Here is a 21,910-nt window from a genome sequence, read left to right as displayed (position 1 = left end):
TCCAGGTTGGACCACATGGTAAGTTTCAATATATTTAATAATATAAGTCTATAATGGATGTTCTCTGACCATAGTGGTGAGGTAGAAAAGGATAGGCAGTCAAGAGTAGCGAAGAGACAGTAAAGATGGACAAGAGGACAAGCACAGAGCAGCTGTGTTAACATGCCCCCGGCGTATAATAACACCGTTCCTGTTTCTCTAAGGGTGTAAATTTCCATCTGGAGGAGAGGGACTGTGTAATCCAGCATGCCCCCGACCCCAGGACAACTGAAATATCAAGAACCGATTAACAAAGGGCACATCCCTAGTTAACAGTGAAGAACCAATCAGGAGGAGTTTATCAATTTTTCCAATGTGTGTTCGAAAGAAGGAATACTGCAGGACTTAAATGGCTCTCTGGTTCCTCCCAACTGCTTTCAGGAGTTCTGAGTCTTCCTTTCACCTTCCTATTAGTCAAGTCCCTGCTTACTTGCTTACCTTGGCGTTCATGGTGTTCATTCTTGCACTCCATGGAACACGAACCCGTTCCAAATTCCTGCGGGTGACAATGGGATAAAACTAAAAATCAGTAACAAGGAAAACTAGATTTGTGGAAGCTAAACAATCAATGAACCAAAGAAGAAACCATAAGAGCAATCAGAAAAACCTTTGGTGAATGAAAGTGAGGACACTATATAGGAGTATTTATGGGACACAGCAAAAACAGTGCTCAGGGGGGATATTTAGAGGTATAAACACATTAGAAAGAGAACTAGAAAAAGAAGAACCAATTAATCCTAACACTGACAGAAGAAAGGAAATAATAAAGATTAGAGAAGAGTTATGGCAGTCCTCGAAAAGTTAAAAACAGAATGAATATGTGATCCAGCGATTCCACTTCTGGATGTATACTCGAAACAATTGAAAGGAGGGTCTTGAAGAAATATTTGTACACCCTTTTCATAGCAGTGAGACCTGGGCAAAGGACAGGTAGCTGATAATCAAAGGGAAGGAAATGGGTAGATAGCACTTTCCCATCAATTGGTTGCTAACACCTTCAGGAAAGGGAAAGAATTGCACTTTCCAACACAAGCGATTACCCCCCTGGACAGCTAGGCATGAGAAGAAAGGAAACCTAAAATCTATAAAGAGGCTAGACACCTCCATACCTATGGGCACCAGCTCTGGGTCCTCTCTTCTCCGGAGGAGAGGACTCAGAGAGAGCTCTCTCTTTTCGGTTTTGAACATAAAATTTACTTTCTGCTCTTGCCTCTGTGAATCTCGGGTATTTAACTTCAACACCAGGGGAACAAGAACCCAGTCCTGATTTTCAAGACTGGTGTCATCACTGAAAGGCAAGTGACTCACCCCAGAGGGAGATTCAACCAAGAAATTTTATTGGGGGGGCTGCCTGAAGGGGAAGAAAAGGAGAGGAGGAGAGCAGAGAGAAAGAGAAGAGAGCAGAGAGAGGAGAGAAAGAAGAGGAAGAGGGCAGAGAGCGTGAGCTTGCAAGCTTCGGATTAAGAAGGGCTGCTTAGGCGACTTGGCGTGTGCTGATTGGCCAGGTGACTCAGGAACAGCAAGTGAACACTGTGCCCTCCAGGGATTGGTTGGGAAAACCTTTGAATTTGGCGCTCTTCTGAGAGGAGTGATGTTCTCCCTAGACAGAAACTTAACTTCAATGGGGAGTCTCCCACACACCCAACAATCACCAAGGTAAGCTCCTTCATACCTCACATCTTTTAAGGTGCGTGTTTCTGTCTTTTTCTTTCTATCGGACAATAACTGGGCACTCATCGGCACTTATTAGATGTGTGGAGAGAGGAACAAAGGGTTGAAAAAACTGAAAGATTCTGAAAAGTGGCAACTCCCCCGTGAATTACAAAACCCAAGGCCCCCCCCCCCCCCCCCAGTATCTTATGGTGACTGGTCGATCAAGCATTGCTGAGTGAATGCTCCAGTAATACATACACCTCCGGTACTGCACTCTCGTGTGCTTCCTCCTCCCAAGCACACCCCTCCCCTTACTGATCAGACTCTAGCTGTTCAAAAAGGGACATTTTACATGGAGTGGTTCATAAGGAAATACTTGGGTTCCCTTTGTTCACATATTAAGCCGGTACAAGCCTGTAGGGATTCTCCCCAAATTGTTGTTCTGTACTCCTGTGTGCTCTGCTAGCTTCTTTGACTTGAAATAGGAAGATTTATATCCACACCCTTTTCAATTCACCTTTGCCTAGATTCCTCCCGGGAAAAGGGAGTTAAATGTTTAACAACCACTAGATGTCTCTCTCTGGACATTCCTTTTGTCCCCAGGGAGTGTTATCTCTTTATTCCAGCCTTTATCACTAATGTTTTTCTGCTGTCAATCATGGTCTCAATACAAACTCTGATAGAGAATCATGGCCATCAAAGGGAAATATAAATTTTAAGACCATTCTATAGTTTAGCCTTTGTTATGTTAATAAAACCCCAAATTGCACCTAAAATATAAATCAGATTCAACTTTGATCCTTTATTCTAAGTGAGGCAGAATCCACCCCCCCTTAAAAAAAAGTTCATTAACTAATGATAGCCTCAATGCAGACAGATCAAAACTCATTACAAGAAAGACTTGTAATAAAAACTACCAGGGTTACAAGTCACATGACAAGGGTGAATAATCTGAAGTCTTGAGTTTTTTTTCATGGCCGCCTATGAAAAAGCACAGGGGTCGTGACCACACTGGTAAAATAGCAATTAAATCCAGAAGTCATGCATGGAAGGATGGGTGGAAACTGCTGGGTGAGAGAGGCTCCAACAGGGGAGAGACATTCTCTAGCCAAAGAGACAGTTCCTTGGTGCAGACACCTAAGTTCTGGTCTCTTCTTTATTTAATTTTGTTGTTCAGAGGGGAGCTCATCCTCAAAAGTATTAGTGGGAAATGACGTCTCCATAATTTTCTGCATGCAAACCTGGCATGATTACCAATTGGAGGAATGAAAAATGGTCTCCAGTGCCGCAGTCTGGCTGGGCACAATTCAGGAGCCACTTGTCAAAAGAAACGAATTTTATTTTTAGAACACACACACCACACCACACAGCTCCTCAGGAAAAACCCTCAGAACCCAACTGCCACCACTGGCTTCCCACAAGCCTCTCAACCTCCCCCACTCCTCCTGCTCTTGAGGTCGATTGGCTGGGTCGTGTAGGTGGAGCCAAAAAAAGTCCCCCAATGAGCAGCTCCGTGGTCTGAAAGGGCTGGGAAACAGCCCAATGAGCATCACCGCAGAGGAGCCAATCAGTTGGCAGCTAGAAGTTTGCTGGGGCCCGCTGTGAGCCAATCATCAGCTGGCAGCTGGAAGTTTGCTGGGGCCCCTTCGGCTGTGGCTCTCAACATCTCCCCCTCTCTGTTTAAACAACAAGCATGTGGCTTAGGGACTGTGCCTGCCTTAGGTTGTCCAATAGTACATATGGTCCTTACCCGTTATCGGATAAGCTGACCGTTATCGGATGAGGCCTCAGCCTCCTGTCTTAGGTTGGTACCATTGCAATTGGATCTTACCCGTCACTGACTACCGGTCCAGCATACAGCCACATCTGTGGATAGGTCTTTGTACCAGTGGTGGGGGTGTGTGTGAGGTTCTTTGCCTCACCTCTGTTGGCCCCCAAATTTTAGCTGAACGACCATGACAAGCAGAAGGGAGGAAGATACACCAAGCCAATTGATGGCTTCTTTTGGAAAAATTGTACCACCGATGACACCATCAGCAAAAATACCCCAACACTACCACAAGTCGCTGCACCAATAGATAGTTCACAATGCATACAAGTGAGTTCACAATGCATACAAGTGATATATAGTCCAGGCAAGTTCTGCAAGCAGTTCAGTGATGGCTATTTCAGAAGCTGTAGATTGGTTTTATCTTTGTCCTCACCGGCACTGGGATGAAGATAGGAATTCTGGCAATAATGGCTAAAGAAAAAATTATGTAACATTCCAGAAGGCACTAAAAGAAAACAATTTTCTTAACAATTTACATTATCTTGAACAGAATTATTAAATATAATGAAAAGGAAAGGCTAAAGTAAACAAACAGATCTGTTAACCTCCTTTTTTGTTCACATATTAAAACAATCCTCAACAGCTGTTTACCCAATTTAAATTAAACCATTTAAATCACTTGAATAAAAAAATATTTGGATCCATTTTTTCATGAGCGCTCATCATATATGATATATGGACATATGTACATACAAACATACAACATAAAACACAAGTGTGCACACATAATATAATACATACAACACAAAACATAATAGTAAAGGCCTTATAACTTTTTACAGGTGAAGTCTCCATTGCAATGTTTAAAAACTCTATAGTCAAAAAATAGAACTGATCAGCAAAACATTAACCTAGGTCTGTATGAGCTCAAAAAACAAAATAGAACTTCATGATGTGGGAAAGGGTAATAATAAGATATTGAAAAAAGCATCCTGGTTCTGTCACAGATGTAAGGATAGCCAAACTGGAGTTTTGGATATCAGCTATTATGGATTTGAGCCAAATCATCTTCTTTTTGGTCTGTAGAAATCGCTTTAGTTAATTTCTCTGGAATCCAAATCGGCTGCTGTTCTCCCTGTGGAAACACACAAACAGACCCCCGACTCCAGACAATCACTGGGTCAGGACCTTTCCATTGTCCTGTTAGAATATCCTTCCAAAGTACCTTGGGCTTATGTACTTTTTTTGGACACATATGCCTTTCTGCAGCACTAAGTCCTGTGAATCCAAATTTAAAAAGTTTAGAGTAAAAAGGGTTATTTTAAGTTTATCTTTGGGGAATATATACCCCATCCCAATTCCCTCTTTTTACTTTAATAAGTACATTTTAATAGTTTGATGAGCTCTTTCAACTATGCCTTGTCCCTGTGGATTGTATGGGATTCCTGTTATATGAATAATGCCAAATGATGAGCAAAATTGTTTAAAAGAGGTAGAAGTATAACCAGGGGCATTATCTGTTTTTAACTGTTTTGGAATGCTCACAGTGGCAAAATTTTGTAAGCAATGAGCTATAATATCTTTAGTTTTTTCTCCGGCATGAAGGGAGCCCATCAAAAATCCAGAAGAAGTATCAACTGTAACATGCAAATATTTTAATTTTCCAAATCCTGGCAAGTGTGTGACGTCCATCTGCCAAATATGGTTAGGTATCAGTCCTCTAGGATTGACTCTAAGATTAACTTGTGGTAAAAAGGTCACACAATTTTGACATTGTTTTATTATATGTCTAGCTTGTTCCTTAGTTATTTTAAAATGCTTTTGTAAAGTATTAGCATTGACATGGAACTTTTTATGAAAATTTGTAGCTTCTTCTAGTGTAGAGAAAATATGTATGTCATGTGTAGTTTTATCGGCTAAATCATTGCCCAAACTAAGGGCTCCAGGCAATCCTATATGTGCCCTGATATGTCCTATAAAGAACAGATCTTTTCTGTCCCAGATTAGACTTTGTATAGTGGAAAGCAAAGAGAAAACAGTAGAGGAAGGGGAAATCCTATCAGCATCTTCAAGGGATACTCTAGCATTAACTATATATTAACTATCGGAAAATAAATTAAATACAGAATCTTTAAACATCACAAAAGCTTGTAATACTGCATTAAGCTCTACCTTTTGAGCTGATTGTTTGGGTACTAAAAATGTAAAAGTTTGATCAGGTGTAACTATTGCTGCTGTACCATTATTTGATCCATCAGTGAATATATTTGGAGCATTCATGATAGGTGTTTTTCTTGTCATTTTTGGAAAAATTACAGGATACGATGACCAAAAAGACAATAAAGGATTAGATGGTAAGTGGTTATCAAATGAAACATTAGATTTGCACATGATTATTGCCCAAGTATTTAACTCATTAGCTAACTCATCAATTTGATTCATAGTATATGGAGTAATAATTTTATTGGGAGAAATTCCAAACACTCCCTTTGCTGCTTTTATTCCTTTGAGTATTAATTGTCCTACAGCCTCAGGATACCTAGTAAGAATAGTGTTAGGAGAATAAGATAAATGTATCCATAATAATGGACCTTCTTGCCAAAATACTCCTGTAGGAATATTTATTGTTGGTAGTACAATAAATAATAAAAGCAAACTTATATCAATTCTATCCAAATGCATATTTTCCATATATGTTTCAATGATTTTTAATGCCTTTCTTGTTTCAGGCGTTAACATTTGGGGTGAATTTGGATCTGATGGACCTTTTAGGATATCAAATAAAGGTCCCAACTCTCCTGTTGGTATACCTAGATAAGGCCTTATCCAATTTATGTCTCCTAATAACTTTTGAAAGTCGTTAAGTGATTTGAGTTGATCTACTCGTATTTGAATTTTTGGTGGACGGACCATGGTTGAGGATAATAGAACTCCTAAATAATTAATTGGAATATTTAATTGTACTTTATCTATTTCTATCTCTAGATTATAATTTTTTAAATAAATTTGTAAGTATGGCATAACATTCTAGCAATGTGTTTTTATCTTTGTGTGCTAATAATGCATCATCCATATAGTGAAATATTTGTAGTTCAGGATTTTGTTTTCTAAGTGGCTGGATTACTTTGTTAACATAAATTTGACACATAGTTGGGCTGTTAGCCATCCCTTGAGGGAGTACTTTCCATTCATATCTCTGATCAGGACCTTCATGATTCAGTGCAGGGATAGTAAATGCAAAACGTGGACTATCCTCAGGATGAATTGGAATTGAAAAAAAACAATCTTTAATATCTATAACTAAAACATACCAGGTTTTTGGCAAAGCAGACAATTGAGGAATCCCCAACTCAGCAGGTCCCATGATAACCATGTTGTTACGAATGGCTCTTAAATCTTGCAATAATCTCCATTTACCAGATTTCTTTTTGATGACAAAAATGGGAATATTATGGGGAGATACAGAAGGTTGTATATGTCCTTCTGCTAATTGTTGTTTGACCAGGTCATGGGCTGCTTGTATCTTTGCTTTAGTCAGGGGCCACTGGGGAAACCATACTGGTCTTTCTGATTTCCAAGTAATTTTTATTGTCTCAGTGGCCCCTTCTGAAAAACCAACCCATGTCTTTCTGTTCCTTGATCTATTTGTATTGGTGCTGCTATACCTTGTTCTTATTCTCCTAATCTTTTTCCTTTCCTAAAACCTTGTCTAGTCATAATAGTGGGTGCATTTTGGTTGATGTTATTTGTTAATGTCAAACCTAATTGATCTAGGACATCTCGTCCCCATAAATTTATAGGAAGATGATCCAATACATATGGCTGTATAGTTCCTTCACATCCTTCAGGATCCTTCCAATCTAATACCATTGCACTTCTATGGGGATTAGTCGCCACTCCTAGGCCTCGAAGCGTTTGAGTGGCTTGTTGTAATGGCCAATGTTTTGGCCATTCTTGAAGAGATATGATGCTAAGGTCTGCACCTGTATCCAGTAGTTCATTAAATTCATGTCCTTGAATACTTAGTTTTAGCATTGGACGAGAATCTAAATTTAAAGACAGCATAGCCCAATCTAAACCTGTGGAGCCTAATCCCCTGGAACCTTTTTCTATAGTACTACTGGAAAATTTATCATGTAGGCTGGGTATTATTAATAACTGTGCTATTCTATCTCCTGGTGAAATTACTGATATACTCTTTGGAGAACTAGCTATAATTTTTATTTCACCTTCATAATCGGGATCAATCACCCCAGGACTTATCATATGTCCTTTTAGAGTAGAAGAACTGTTTCCTAACAATAAGCCTACTGTGCCTGGGGAAGAGGTCCTTTTATTCCTGTGGGAATGATTTGAACTCCCATCTCTGGAGTTAGTACTGTTCTGGCGGAGGCGCAGATGTCCAACCCTGCGCTCCCTCTGGTTTGTCTGATGAGGGATCTAATGGACCATGTGTCCTGGGCACTACCCTGATGGGGTTGCTGGGTTCCTCCAGTGTTCCGTATATTTGTGGTCTTAAGCCCCGGAGCATTGGGCCCCCCTGTCCATTTTTTGGCAATGGAGCCCGATGCCTTTCTCCACGATATCGTGGATAAACACCTGGTCCTTGTTCATTTTTTGATAATGGAGTACCCTCTATGGTGGTTTGAGAACAGCATTCATTAGCCCAATGTCTCCCTCTATGGCATCGTGGGCAAATACCCGGTATTCTACTCCTTTGATACCTAGTTTTGTTAAACCCTCCTCCTATGGGGCAATTCCTTTTAAAATGTCCTGTTTGTTCACAATTGTAGCATGTTCTTGGCCTGGCATCTAAAGCCTGTTTTACTACAGCTGCCACAACTTGCCCTTGTTAATTAATGTCTCTGGCATCTAAAACCTGTTGTACTGCAGCTGCCACGACTTGCCCTTGTTCATTAATGTCTCTACATAATTTAATATATGTGTTTATATCTTCATGTTTCCATGGTCTAATGACTTCTCTGCACCAACGATTTGCTTGCTCATAAGCCAGTTGTTTTATTAATGGCATTGATTGTTCTGTATTCCCCAAAACTCTGGTAGCTGTTTGAATAAGCCTATCTACAAATTCAGTGCAAGATTCATTAGCTCCTTGTATTACCTTAGATAATTGACCTTGTAAACCTCCATGTCCTTGTAAAGTCTTCCATGCCCTAACCGCATCTGCAGCAATTTGTGCGTATACGTCAGGATCATATGCAATTTGTTGCTGCTGATCCTCATAAGGTCCCTTTCCTAACAACATATCTAGATTTCTCTGAGGATAACCAGCAGCTGCATTTCGCCTAGCTGTCTCCGTGCAAAATTCTTCGTTGGCAACCTTCCATAACAGGTATTGTCCTCCATTTAGCACAGCTTTACACATATTAGCCCAATCTGCTGGCGTCATGTTCAAGTTGTTAAAGGATTCGATCGTGCTTACAGTGAAGGGTGCTTGAGGACCATAGGTTGTTACAGCCTCTTTTAGCTGCTTCACTGTTTTGAAATTTAAAGCATTGTGAATTCGCTGCCCTCCTGCCTCAAATACAGGGCATGTTAATATTTGAGATCCTGTCTCAGGATCCCATCTATCAACTGTGGGGGTTGGGGGCCTCCCAGCATATGGAGGTGGCCTTGTTGGTTGGACACTTACGCCCTCTGGTGATAGAAAGGTGTTAGTAGCAGTCTCCTGTTGTAACTTTCCCCCTGATGGCTTTTTCTGCTCTAAACTTTCTTTCTCTGTCTGACTAGCTTGAGAGACCTTCTCTTTTACTTGAATTTTTCTACTATAACTATAATACAACCCAACAAGATAACGCCTAACAAAACTGAAACAGAGTGAAACAAAATTGGAACAACAAAAAATCATTATAATAGCCTCCTGAAATGTCCATCCATCCTTTCTCCCTATCTGTTCCTCAGATGTGAGCAGTTTTTCTTCCATCTTACACATCTCCAGGGACAGGCAACTTAAAACAAAAGTGAAGCAAAACAAAAGAAGAATCTTAAAATGGCTACCCATCCTCTCGCCCTGCCCTCAGGGGCGAGCAGTTTACCTTATCACTTACCCTCAGTCGTTCCCGTGTGAGCCACCAAATGCCGCAGTCTGGCTGGGCACAATTCAGGAGCCACTTCTCAAAAGAAACGAACTTTATTTTTAGAACACACACACCATATAAGAGGTTGTGAGGGGAATGGGAAAATAAACAAGGAGAGAAATGAATTACAGTAGATGGGGTAGAGAGAGAAGATGGGAGGGGAGGGGAGCGGGGATAGTAGAGGATAGGAAAGGTAGCAGAATACAACAGTTACTAATAGGGCATTATGTAAAAATGTGGATGTGTAACCTATGTGATTCTGCAATCTGTATTTGGGGTAAAATTGGGAGTTCATAACCAACTTGAATCTAATGTATGAAATGTGATATGTCAAGAGCTTTGTAATGTTTTGAACAACCAATAAAAAAAATAGATAGCCAAAAAAAAAAAAAAAAAGAACACACACACCACACCACACAGTTCCTCAGGAAAAACCCTCAGAGCGCAACTGCCACCACCGGCTTCCCGCAACCCTCTCAACCTCCCCCACTCCTCCTGCTCTTGAGGTCAATTGGCTGGGTCGTGTAGGTGGAGCCAAAAAAGTCCCCCAATGAGCAGCTCCGTGGTCTGAAAGGGCGGGGAAACAGCCCAATGAGCATCACCATAGAGGATCCAATCAGTTGGCAGCTAGAAGTTTGCTGGGGCCGCTGTGAGCCAATCATCAGCTGGCAGCTGGAAGTTTGCTGGGGCCCCTTTGGCTGTGGCTCTCAACACTCCAGAGGAAACAAATTATAACACCACACCTGAAGAGACTGATTTTTACATAAGAAAAAATGCCCTATGTATGAGGTTTTGCCTCTAAAGTTCATAATAGTAGCTTTTTTTTTTTTTTAACTTGTTAGCCTTCTGCCAGATCTGTCTCTCTTCAAGGCTTGCATCTGAAATGTAAGCTGCAGAGGTGATTGTCCAAAACCAGTTTGAGGGGAAAAAAAGGTGTCACTTTTATATTAAAGCTTCTCTGGGACCTAATTAGATGCTTATATTATCTGTTCTTATATTCTATCACCCTGCTTTCTTAACAAGTTTCTCCCTAAACACTATAGCACAGAGAGGAAAAATGGAATGATCTCATATACACAAGTCTTCTCTACCATGAAAATCTTTACCTGAATATTTCAGGACTCACAGATTTGAATATCTGAACTGACTCTTAATCTAACCCAAAAGTGCACTCTGATCTGATAAAGATGTTCTGCATGTTCCTTTACTAGAGTAATTATGGCTGTGTCAATTTTTTAGAAACTGTTTTTTAAAAAAATTTTCTATATTTTTGACCTCATGGTTTTATGATGAATTTACATTTGATCTTGCACACGTAAATTGATATGTTTTTCTGATCAGTCTTATTTTATCTAACTATAGAGGTTTTTACTCTGTCTTTGTTGAGGCCAAATTTTCAAGGGTTAGCTCTTAAGTACTTTGGAAAATTTCCTTTTATAGAATCTTAAGGAAGACATAGACATGGTGGGATTTTTGGGAATAAATGTGATAGCCATTGATGACAAGTGGCTACCTGAACCTTTGATTTCAGTGTTCAACATGGTGTCAGACTTTACACCTGATATTGCCAATTGCACAGGCCTGCCCTATATTTAAGTCATGATGTAAAAGTTTTATAGGCTGTATTTTAATTTCTAACAGGTAAAATATAATAGAGTCTCTAATAAACTTCAGTAGTGTTGTCTCCTACCTGTGGAGAGCTACTTACAAAAAACTACAAGATTGACCCACACTGGAGCCCAGACCCAGGCCTAGGACCACCCATCGACCCATGCAAGAACCCAGGCCCAGGTTAGGCCCAGGACTGCTCCACTGACTGACAGTCCCACGCCAAAGTCCAGGCCCCAGCCCAGGATCAGTGCAACCAACCAGCAGACCCATGCTGGAGCCCAGGCCTAGCCCACCTCCATCTTGGGATGGGATACTGCAGCTATCACCATAACCCTTCTCACACAGTAGCCTCCACCTTGGGACAACAAACAGGGCCTGGAGGCAGCTGCATCTCTGATCAGGCAGCCTACAGTTTCAGCCCCATCTCTGAAAATGATCCATCCATTTTGAGACACCCCTGCTGCTATCTTGAATTACCTCTGCTATTGCCGCCACCACCTTTAGTTTCACTAGCATCCATTGTGGGACACCGACCAGGAACAGGAAGCCCAACACCAAGGTGAGGCACAGGTTATCTGCAGGGACACTACAAGATTATAAGGTAGAAACTGTAATAACTCAGATATGAACTGCAAGAAAAGAAGACACATAAACAACATGAAAAAACAAGGGAAGAAAGTGCCCTAAACAAACCAAGATACTATAATAATAGAATCCATGGATAGTGCAGTTGATGAAATGTCAGAGAAGAACTCAGAATGTACATAATTAAAATTATCTGCAAATTAAAGTGAGCAAATACAGGCAAAAATTGATCACTTTAACAAAGAGATAAGGGAGCAAATACAGGTAGGAAAATGTTACATCAAGAAAGAGATGGAGGAAGGGAAGATGGCGGCGAGGGGAGTGCAATGCCCCCGTGAGCTGCTTCACTGTGCGGGAGTATGACAAGTCAGGACAGCTAAAGGATATCTTGTTAGGAATTTCCAGCAATAGTGGGGTGCTCCGGAACCTGGAGGAAGGATTTCCATTGCACGAGGATCGGCTACGGGGACTCAAACGCGAGAGGTTTGTCGCACGGAGGGTAACACTGCTTATTTAGCAAATCGCCCCGCGGCTAGAGTCTGCAGCGCGCGCTGGGATAGAGAGGCAGGGTTACAGCGCTGCAGTTTCTGCCAGCCGCGCAAGCACCGTACTCAGGGCTGAATTCTGGGTTCGAGACGGGGGAAGGAAGTGGTCCATCTCGGTTCTCCACACCGGTCAGACCACAGAGGAGGCCAGCAGCCACCATGTTGGTAAACTTACGTCACCTTCCCTGTTTTCGACTGACCGCAGCTCATTCAGCCATAGAACAGGTAATTTCAGGCTGCAATTCGCCTGCAGCTTTCAGACAGATTGCTAGGGTTCAGTGCCTGGGTGCTTCTTAGAATCTGATCTTATCGGAGCGAACACTGAGCGCGGGGCGGCCGAGTTCTGGCTCCCGGAACCGTCCCGGAACCGTCCCGGAACCGCCCTGGCCCAGGGCTGGGGAGCCTGCGGAGGCTGCTTCTTGGACCCTGCTACTATCAGAGCATACACCAAGCACTAAGCAGCCGAATTCCGGCTCCCGGAACTGAGCCCGCGGGGACTGCTTCTTGGAGCTTACACTTATAGGAGCTTACACCGAGCACGGAGCGGCCGAGTTCCGGCTCCCGGAACTTCCCTGGACCGGGGCTAGGATCCCGCGGAAACTGCGTCTCGGTCCGGGTCTTGCTGAGGGCCGGTCAGGACTCACCCGTTGTTTTGGTTGTCCGGCAAGGGGAATGAAATGCTGCCATTCGCATAGGATACCAACATGGCAGAGATCTGATGTCAGCAGAAAGCGGCGGAGGAGAGAACTTCATCAATACCAGCGGTGACATAAGCAGTTGGTCTCCTGGTAGGGGGGGTGAGGCACAGTCACCCGAGTCTCCTCAATTTGTCCTCGAGCCAGAGGGGAGGAGCCGGGCCGCTGCCAGCGCCCGGAGCAGGCCCAGCGGCTCGCCAGCGTGGTGACCGCATGACCCCAATTGGGGAGGGGGCGGAGCGGAGCCGCCACCCACACCCACAAGGTGGGCAGACCCGCGACCAGTGGTACATGGGCATGGTAGGAGGGGCAGGGCAGAGCCGCCGTTCATGCTTGCAAGGTAAACAGACCTGTGACAGCCTGGCGGGTCAGGCCCAGTGGCCTGCCAGTGTGGTACACACGTCACCCCAACTGGAGTAGGAGCAGAGCAGATCCTTCTCCCATGCCCGGATCAGGCCCTGCCGGTGTGGTGGTCACGTGACCCCAATTGGAGTGGGGGAGGAGTGGAACCGCCACCCGTGCCCCCAGGGTGAGCAGACCAGTGATCAACCTGCAGATCAGGCCCAGGGGTCTGCAGGCGAGGTAGGAGGGGCAGGGCAGATCCACCGCCCGCGCCTCCAAGGTAGGCAGACCTACAACAGACCTGCGGATCAGGCCCAGGAGCCTGCCGGCGTGGTACAAACACCACCCTAATTGGAGTAGTGACAGAGCAGAGTCGCCGCCCGTGCCAGGAACAGGCCCAGCGTCCTGCAGGCGGGGTAGTCACGACACCCCAATTGGAGTAGGGGCAGAGCAGAGCCTCCACCCGTGCCCGAAAGGTGGGCAGATCTGCGACCGACCAGCGGGACAGGCCCAGTGGCCTGCCGGTACGACAGACACGTCACCCCATTTGGAGTAGGGGCAGAGTAGAGCCGCCGCCCGCGCCTGCAGGGTAGGCAAACCTGCAACCGACCGGCGGATCAGGCCCGGTGGCCTGCCGGCGTGGTACACTCGTCACCCCAATTGGAGTAGGGGCAGAACAGAGCCGCCGCCAGCTCCCAGAACAGGCCCAGTGACCTGGCGGCATGGTAGCCACAACACCCCAATTGGAATAAGGAGAGAGCAGAGCCGCCGCCCGCACCTGCAGGAAAGATACGCAAGCAGTATGAAAAGACAAGGAAAGAAAGGACCACAAGCAATGCAGGTCAACGCAACTTTAGAAGAGGTAACAGCTGCAGCAGATGGAATGTCAGATAAAGAATTCAGGATATACATGCTTCAGATGATCTGGAGTATCAAGGAAGACATTAAACAGCAAAATCAGACAATGAAAGATCACTTCGACAACGAATTACGCAAACAAATCCAGGAAGCAAAGGATCAACTATACAGGGAGATAGAGGTTATAAAAAACAAACAAACAGAAATCCTAGAAATGCAGGAAGCAATAAACCAACTTAAAAACTCAATGGAGAATACTACCAGCAGAGTAGAACACTTAGAAGATAGAACATCAGACAATGAAGACAAAGTATTTCAACTGGAAAAGAACATAGACAGCTCAGCAAGACTGTTAAGAAACCATGAGCAGAACATCCAAGAAATATGGGATAGCATTAAGAGACCAAACTTAAGAGTCATTGGGATACAGGAAGGTACAGAGCTCCAAACCAAAGGAATGAGCAGTCTATTCAATGAAATAATACAAGAAAACTTCCCAGACTTGAAGAATGAGACAGAATCCCAAATCCTAGAAGCCTACAGGACGCCGAATGTGCAAAATCATAAGAGATCCACACCTAGACACATTATAATGAAGATGCCCAACATACAGAATAAGGAGAGAATTTTAAAAGCTACAAGAGAAAGGAAGCAGATTACATTTAGGGGTAAGCCAATCAGGATAACAGCTGATCTTTCAACACAGACTCTGAAAGCTAGAAGATCCTGGAATAACATATTTCAAACACTGAAAGAAAATGGGTTCCAACCAAGAATTGTGTATCCAGCGAAATTAAGCTTCAGGATGGAAGATGAAATTAAAACCTTCCACGATAAACAAAAGTTTAAAGAATTCGCAGCTAGAAAACCATCTCTTCAAAACATCCTCGCCAAAGCATTACAGGAAGAGGAAATGGAAAATAACAATGAAAACCAACAGTGGGAGGTAGGACAGTAAAGGGGGGGGGAATAATCAAAGAGGAAAACAAACCATGTTTAGTAACAGAAATAAACAAATATGGCTGGAAGAACAACCCATATCTCAATAATAACCCTAAATGTTAATGGCTTAAACTCACCAATTAAGAGACACAGGCTAGTAGAATGGATCACAAAACAAGACCCAACAATATGCTGCCTACAGGAGACGCATTTGATAGGAAAAGACATACATAGGCTGAAGGTGAAAGGTTGGGAAAAATCATATCACTCATATGGACTTCGGAAACAAGCAGGAGTGTCCATACTCATATCAAATAAAATAGATTTCAAGCCAAAGTTAATCAAAAGAGATAAAGAGGGACACTACATACTGCTTAAGGGAACCATACACCAACAAGACATAACAATCATAAATATTTATGCCCCAAACAATGGTGCAGCTATGTTCATCAAACAAACTCTTCTCAAGTTCAAGAGTCTAATAGACCACCACACCATAATCATGGGAGACTTCAACACACCTCTCTCGCCACTGGACAGATCTTCCAAACAAAAGTTGAATAAGGAAACTATAGAACTCAATAACACAATTAATAACCTAGACCTAATTGACATATATAGAATATACCATCCAACATCAAGCAGTTACACTTTTTTCTCAGCAGCACATGGATCCTTCTCAAAAATAGATCATATATTATGTCACAGGGCAACTCTTAGACAATATAAAGGAGTAGAGATAATACCATGCATCTTATCTGATCATAATGGAATGAAACTGGAAATCAAGGATAAAAGAAAGAAGGAAAAATCATGAATCACTTGGAGAATGAACAATAGGTTACTGAATGATCAATGGGTTATAGAAGACATCAAGGAGGAAATTAAAAAATTCTTAGAGATAAATGAAAACACAGACACAACATATCGGAATCCATGGGACACATTGAAAGCAGTTCTAAGAGGAAAATTCATTGCTTGGAGTTCATTCCTTAAAAAAAGAAAAAACCAACAAATAAATGATCTCATACTTCATCTCAAAATCCTAGAAAAAGAAGAGCAAAACAACAGCAAAAGAAGTAGAAGGCAAGAAATAATTAAAATCAGAGCTGAAATTAATGAAATTGAAACAAAAGAAACAATTGAAAAAATTGACAAAACTAAAAGTTGGTTCTTTGAAAAAATAAACAAAATCGATAGACCCTTAGCGATGCTAGCGAAGAGAAGAAGAGAGAGAACTCAAATTACTAGCATTCGGGATGAAAAAGGCAATACCACAACAGACACTTCAGAAATACAGAAGATAATCAAAAACTATTTTGAATCCTTATACTCCAATAAATTAGAAGATAGTGAAGGCATAGATAAATTTCTTAAGTCATATGATCTTCCCAGATTGAGTCAGGAGGATATAGACAACCTAAACAGACCAATAGCAATTGAGGAAATAGAAGAAACCATCAAAAGACTACCAACTAAGAAAAGCCCAGGACCGGATGGGTATACAGCAGAATTTTACAAAACCTTTAAAAAAGAACTAATACCAATACTTTTCAAGCTACTTCAGGAAATAGAAAAGGAGGGAGAACTTCCAAATTCATTCTATGAGGCCAACATCACCCTGATACCTAAACCAGACAAAGATACTTCAAAGAAAGAAAACTACAGACCAATATCTCTAATGACCCTAGATGCAAAAATCCTCAATAAAATTCTGGCGAATCGGATACAAAAACATATCAAAAATATTGTACACCATGATCAAGTAGGATTCATCCCTGGGATGCAAGGCTGGTTCAATATACGGAAATCAATAAATGTTATTCACCACATCAATAGACTTAAAAATAAGAACCATATGATCATCTCGATAGATGCGGAAAAAGCATTCGACAAAGTACAGCATCCCTTTATGTTCAAAACTCTAGAAAAACTAGGGATAACAGGAACATACCTCAATATTGTAAAAGCAATCTATGCTAAGCCTCAGGCTAGCATCATTCTGAATGGAGAAAAATTGAAGGCATTCCCTCTAAAATCTGGAACAAGACAGGGATCCCTGTCTCTCCACTTCTCTTCAACATAGTTCTCGAAACACTGGCCAGAGCAATTAGACAGACGAAAGAAATTAAAGGCATCAAAATAGGAAAAGAAGAACTTAAATTATCACTATTTGCAGATGATATGATTCTATACCTAGCAGACCCAAAAGGCTCTACAAAGAAACTATTAGAGCTAATAAATGAATTCAGTAAAGTGGCAGGATATAAAATCAACACACATAAATCAAAGGCATTCCTGTAATTCAGCGACAAATCCTCTGAAATGGAAATGAGGACAACCACTCCATTCACAATATCTTCAAAAAAAAATAAAATACTTGGGAATCAACCTAACAAAAGAGGTGAAAGACTTATACAATGAAAACTACAGAACCCTAAAGAGAGAAATAGAAGAAGATCTTAGAAGATGGAAAAATATACCCTGTTCATGGATAGGCAGAACTAACATCATCAAAATGGCGATATTACCAAAAGTTCTCTATAGGTTTAATGCAATGCCAATCAAAATCCCAACGGCATTTCTTGTAGAAATAGAGAAAGTAATCATGAAATTCATATGGAAAAATAAAAGACCCAGAATAGCAAAGACAATGCTAAGCAAGAAGTGTGAATCAGGCGGTATAGCGATACCAGACTTCAAACTATACTACAGAGCAATAGTAACAAAAACAGCATGGTCCTGGTACCAAAACAGGAGGGTGGACCAATGGTACAGAATAGAGGACACAGAAACCAATCCACAAAACTACAACTGTCTTATATTTGATAAAGGGGCTAAAAGCATGCAATGGAGGAAGGATAGCATCTTCAACAAATGGTGGTGGGAAAACTGGAAATCCATATGCAACAAAATGAAACTGAATCCCTTTCTCTCGCCATGCACAAAAGTGAATTCAAAATGGATCAAGGAGCTTGATATCAAATCAGAGACGCCCCGTCTGATAGAAGAAAAAGTTGGCTACGATCTACAGTCGGTGGGGTCGGGCTCCAAATTCCTCAATAGGACACCCATAGCACAAAAGTTAATAACTAGAATCAACAAATGGGACTTACTCAAACTAAAAAGTTTTTTCTCAGCAAAAGAAACAATAAGAGAGGTAAATAGGGAGCATACACCCTGGGAACAAATCTTTACTCCTCACACTTCAGATAGAGCCCTAATATCCAGAGTATACAAAGAACTCAAAAAATTAGACAATAAGAGAACAAACAACCCAATCAACAAATGGGCCAAGGACCTGAACAGACACTTCTCAGAGGAGGACATACAGTCAATCAACAAGTACATGAAAAAATGCTCACCATCTCTAGCAGTCAGAGAAATGCAAATCAAAACCACCCTAAGATACCATCTCACTCCAGTAAGATTGGCAGCCATTATGAAGTCAAACAACAACAAGTGCTGGCGAGGATGTGGGGAAAAGGGTACACTTGTACATTGCTGGTGGGACTGCAGATTGGTGCAGCCAATTTGGAAAGCAGTATGGAGATTTCTTGGAAAGCTGGGAATGGAGCCACCATTTGACCCAGCTATTCCCCTTCTCGGTCTATTCCCTAAAGACCTAAAAAGAGCATGCTACAGGGATACTGCTACATCGATGTTCATAGCAGCACAGTTCACAATAGCAAGACTGTGGAACCAACCTAGATGTCCTTCAATAGACGAATGGATAAAAAAAATGTGGCATTTTTACACAATGGAGTATTACTCTGCATTAAAAAATGACAAAATCATAGAATTTGCAGGGAAATGGATGGCATTAGAGCAGATTATGCTAAGTGAAGCTAGCCAATCCCTAAAAAACAAATGCCAAATGTCTTCTTTGATATAAGGAGAGTAACTAAGAACAGAGTAGGGACGAAGAGCAGGAGAAGAAGATTAACATTTAACAGGGATGAGAGGTGGGAGGGAAAGGGAGAGAGAAGGGAAATTGCATGGTAATGGAAGGAGACCCTCAGGGTTATACAGTGGAGGAGGTAGAGAGAGAGGAGGGGAGGGGAGGGGAGGGGAGGGGAGAGGTGGGGAGGGGGGAGGGTGGAGGATGGGAAAGGCAGCGGAGCACAACAGACACTAGTATGGCAATTTGTAAATCAATGGACGTGTAACTGATGTGATTCTGCAATCTGTGTATGGGGTGAAGGTTGGAGTTCATAACCCACTTGAATCAAAGTGTGGAATATGATATATCAAGAAATTTGTAATGTTTTGAACAACCCACAATAAAAAATTAAAAAAAAAAAAGACAGAACTCAAAAAAAAAAAAAAACCAAAAAAAAAAAAAAAAAGAGAAAGAGATGGAGATTCTGGAAAAAAAAGAAATAAAAACTCAATAGAAAGCATCACCAATAGACTAGATCACTTGGAAGACAGAACATCAGATAATGAGGACAAAATATAATCTTTTTTTTGGTTGTCATGGACCTTTATTTTATTATTTATTTATATGCAGTGCTGAGAATCGAACCCAGGGCCTCACATATGCTAGGCAAGCTCTCTACCATTGGGCTATAACCCCAGTCCAGAATACAATCTTGAAAATAAAGTTGACCTTACAGTGAAGATGGTAAGAAACCATAGATAGAATCCAAGAATTGTGGGACAGCATCAAAAGACCAAATCTAAGATTTATTGGGATAGAGAAAGGCACAGAGATTCAAACCAAAGGAATGCACAATCTCTTCAATAAAATAATATCAGAAAATTTCCCAAACTTAAGGAAATCACATTATAATGAAAATGCCTAGCATACAGAATAAGGATAGAATCTTAAAGGCTGCAAAAGAGAGAAATAAGATTTCATATAGGGGGAGACCAAAAACAAAAAGCTGGTTCTTTGAAAAAATAGATAAAATTGACAAACCCTTATCTACCCTAATGAAAAGAAGGAGAGAGAAAGCTCAAATTATTAAAATTTGTGATGGAAGAGGAAATATCATGACAGACACTATTGAAATACAGAATACTACTAGAAACTATTTTGAAACTTTATACTCCAGTAAAATAGAAAACCTTGAAGACACCAGCAAATTTCTAGAGTCATATGATCAACCCAAACTGAGTCAAGAGGTCATACACAATTTAAACAGATCAATTTCAAGCAAGGAAATAGAAGACACCATCAAAAGCCTACCAACAAAGAAAAGCCCAAGATCAGATGGATTCACAGCTGAATTCTATAAGACTTACAAAGAATAATTAATATTAATACTCTTAAAATTATTCCATGAAATAGAAAAGGAGGAAACCCTTTAAAACTCATTCTATGAAGCTAGTATCATTCTGATACCAAAACCAGGCAGAGGCACATCAAGAAAAGAAAATTTCAGACCAATATCCCTGATGAACATTGTTGCAAAAATTCTCAATAAAATTCTGGCAAATTACATAAAAAAACATATTAAAAAAATAGTGCACCATGATCAAGTGGGGTTCATTCCAGGGATGCAAGTTTGGTTCATAAATAAGTGTAATTTATCGTATCAATAGACTGAAAGATAAGAATCATATGATCATATCAATTGATGCAGAGAAAGCATTTGACAAATACAGCACCCATTCATGTTCAAAAAATTAGAAAAACTAGGGATAGTAGAAACATACCTCAACATTGTAAAAGCTATCTATGCTAAATCCAAGGCCAACATCATTCTAAATGGAAATAAAATTGGAAGCATTCCCTGTAAAAACTGGAATAAAAAAGAGATGCCCTCTTTCACCAATTCCATTCAACATAATCCTTGAAATCTAGCCAGAGCAATTAGACAGACAAAAGAAATTAAAGGTATATGAATAGGAAAAGAAGAACTCAAACTATCATTGTTTGCTGACATGATTCTATACTTAGAGGATCCAAAAAACTTCACCAGAAAACTTCTAGAATTAATAAATGAATTCAGCAAAGTAGCAGGATATAAAATCAATACCCATAAATAAAATTCATTTCTATACATCAGTGATGAATCTTCTGAAAGATAAAATTAGAAAAACTACCTCATTCACAATAGCCTGAAAACAAACAAACACACAAACAAACAAACAAACAAACAAATTACCACAAAACTTGGGAATCAATCTAACAATAGATGTGAAAGACCTCTACAGTGAAAACTACAGAACACTAAACAAAGAAATTGGAGAAGATCTCAGAAGAAGGAAAGATCTCCTATGCTCTTAGATAGGCAAAATTAACATTGTCAAAATGGTCATACTACTCACAGTGCTATACAGATTCAATGCAATTCCAACTAAAATCCCAACATCATTCCTTATATAAATAGAAAAAACAATCATGAAATTCATTTGGAAAAATAAGAGCCCCAGAATAGCGAAAGCAATCCTTACCAAGAAGAGTGAAGCAGGAGGCATCACAATACCAGACCTTAAACTATACTACAAATCTATAGTAAGAAAAACAGAATGGTATTGGCACAAAAATAGACATGTAGCCCAATGGTATAGAGTAGAAAACATGGAGAAAACCCCACGTAAATACAGTTATCTTATACTAGACAAAGTTGCCAAAAACATACATTGGAGAAAAGATAGCCTTTTTAACAAATGGTGCTGGGAGAACTGAAAATCCATATGCAGAAAAATGAAACTAAACCCCTATCTCTCATCACACACAAAACTCAACTCAAAGTGGATCAAAGACCTAGGAATTAGACAAGAGACCTTGTGCCTAATGAGGAAAAAGTAGGCCCTGAA

This window comes from Marmota monax, unplaced genomic scaffold, assembly GCF_021218885.2.
Source record: "Marmota monax isolate L192 unplaced genomic scaffold, Marmota_monax_Labrador192_F-V1.1 WCK01_AAM20220418_F8-fsc00151, whole genome shotgun sequence".
Lineage (NCBI taxonomy): Eukaryota > Metazoa > Chordata > Mammalia > Rodentia > Sciuridae > Marmota > Marmota monax.
This window is presented reverse-complemented; position numbering follows the sequence as displayed.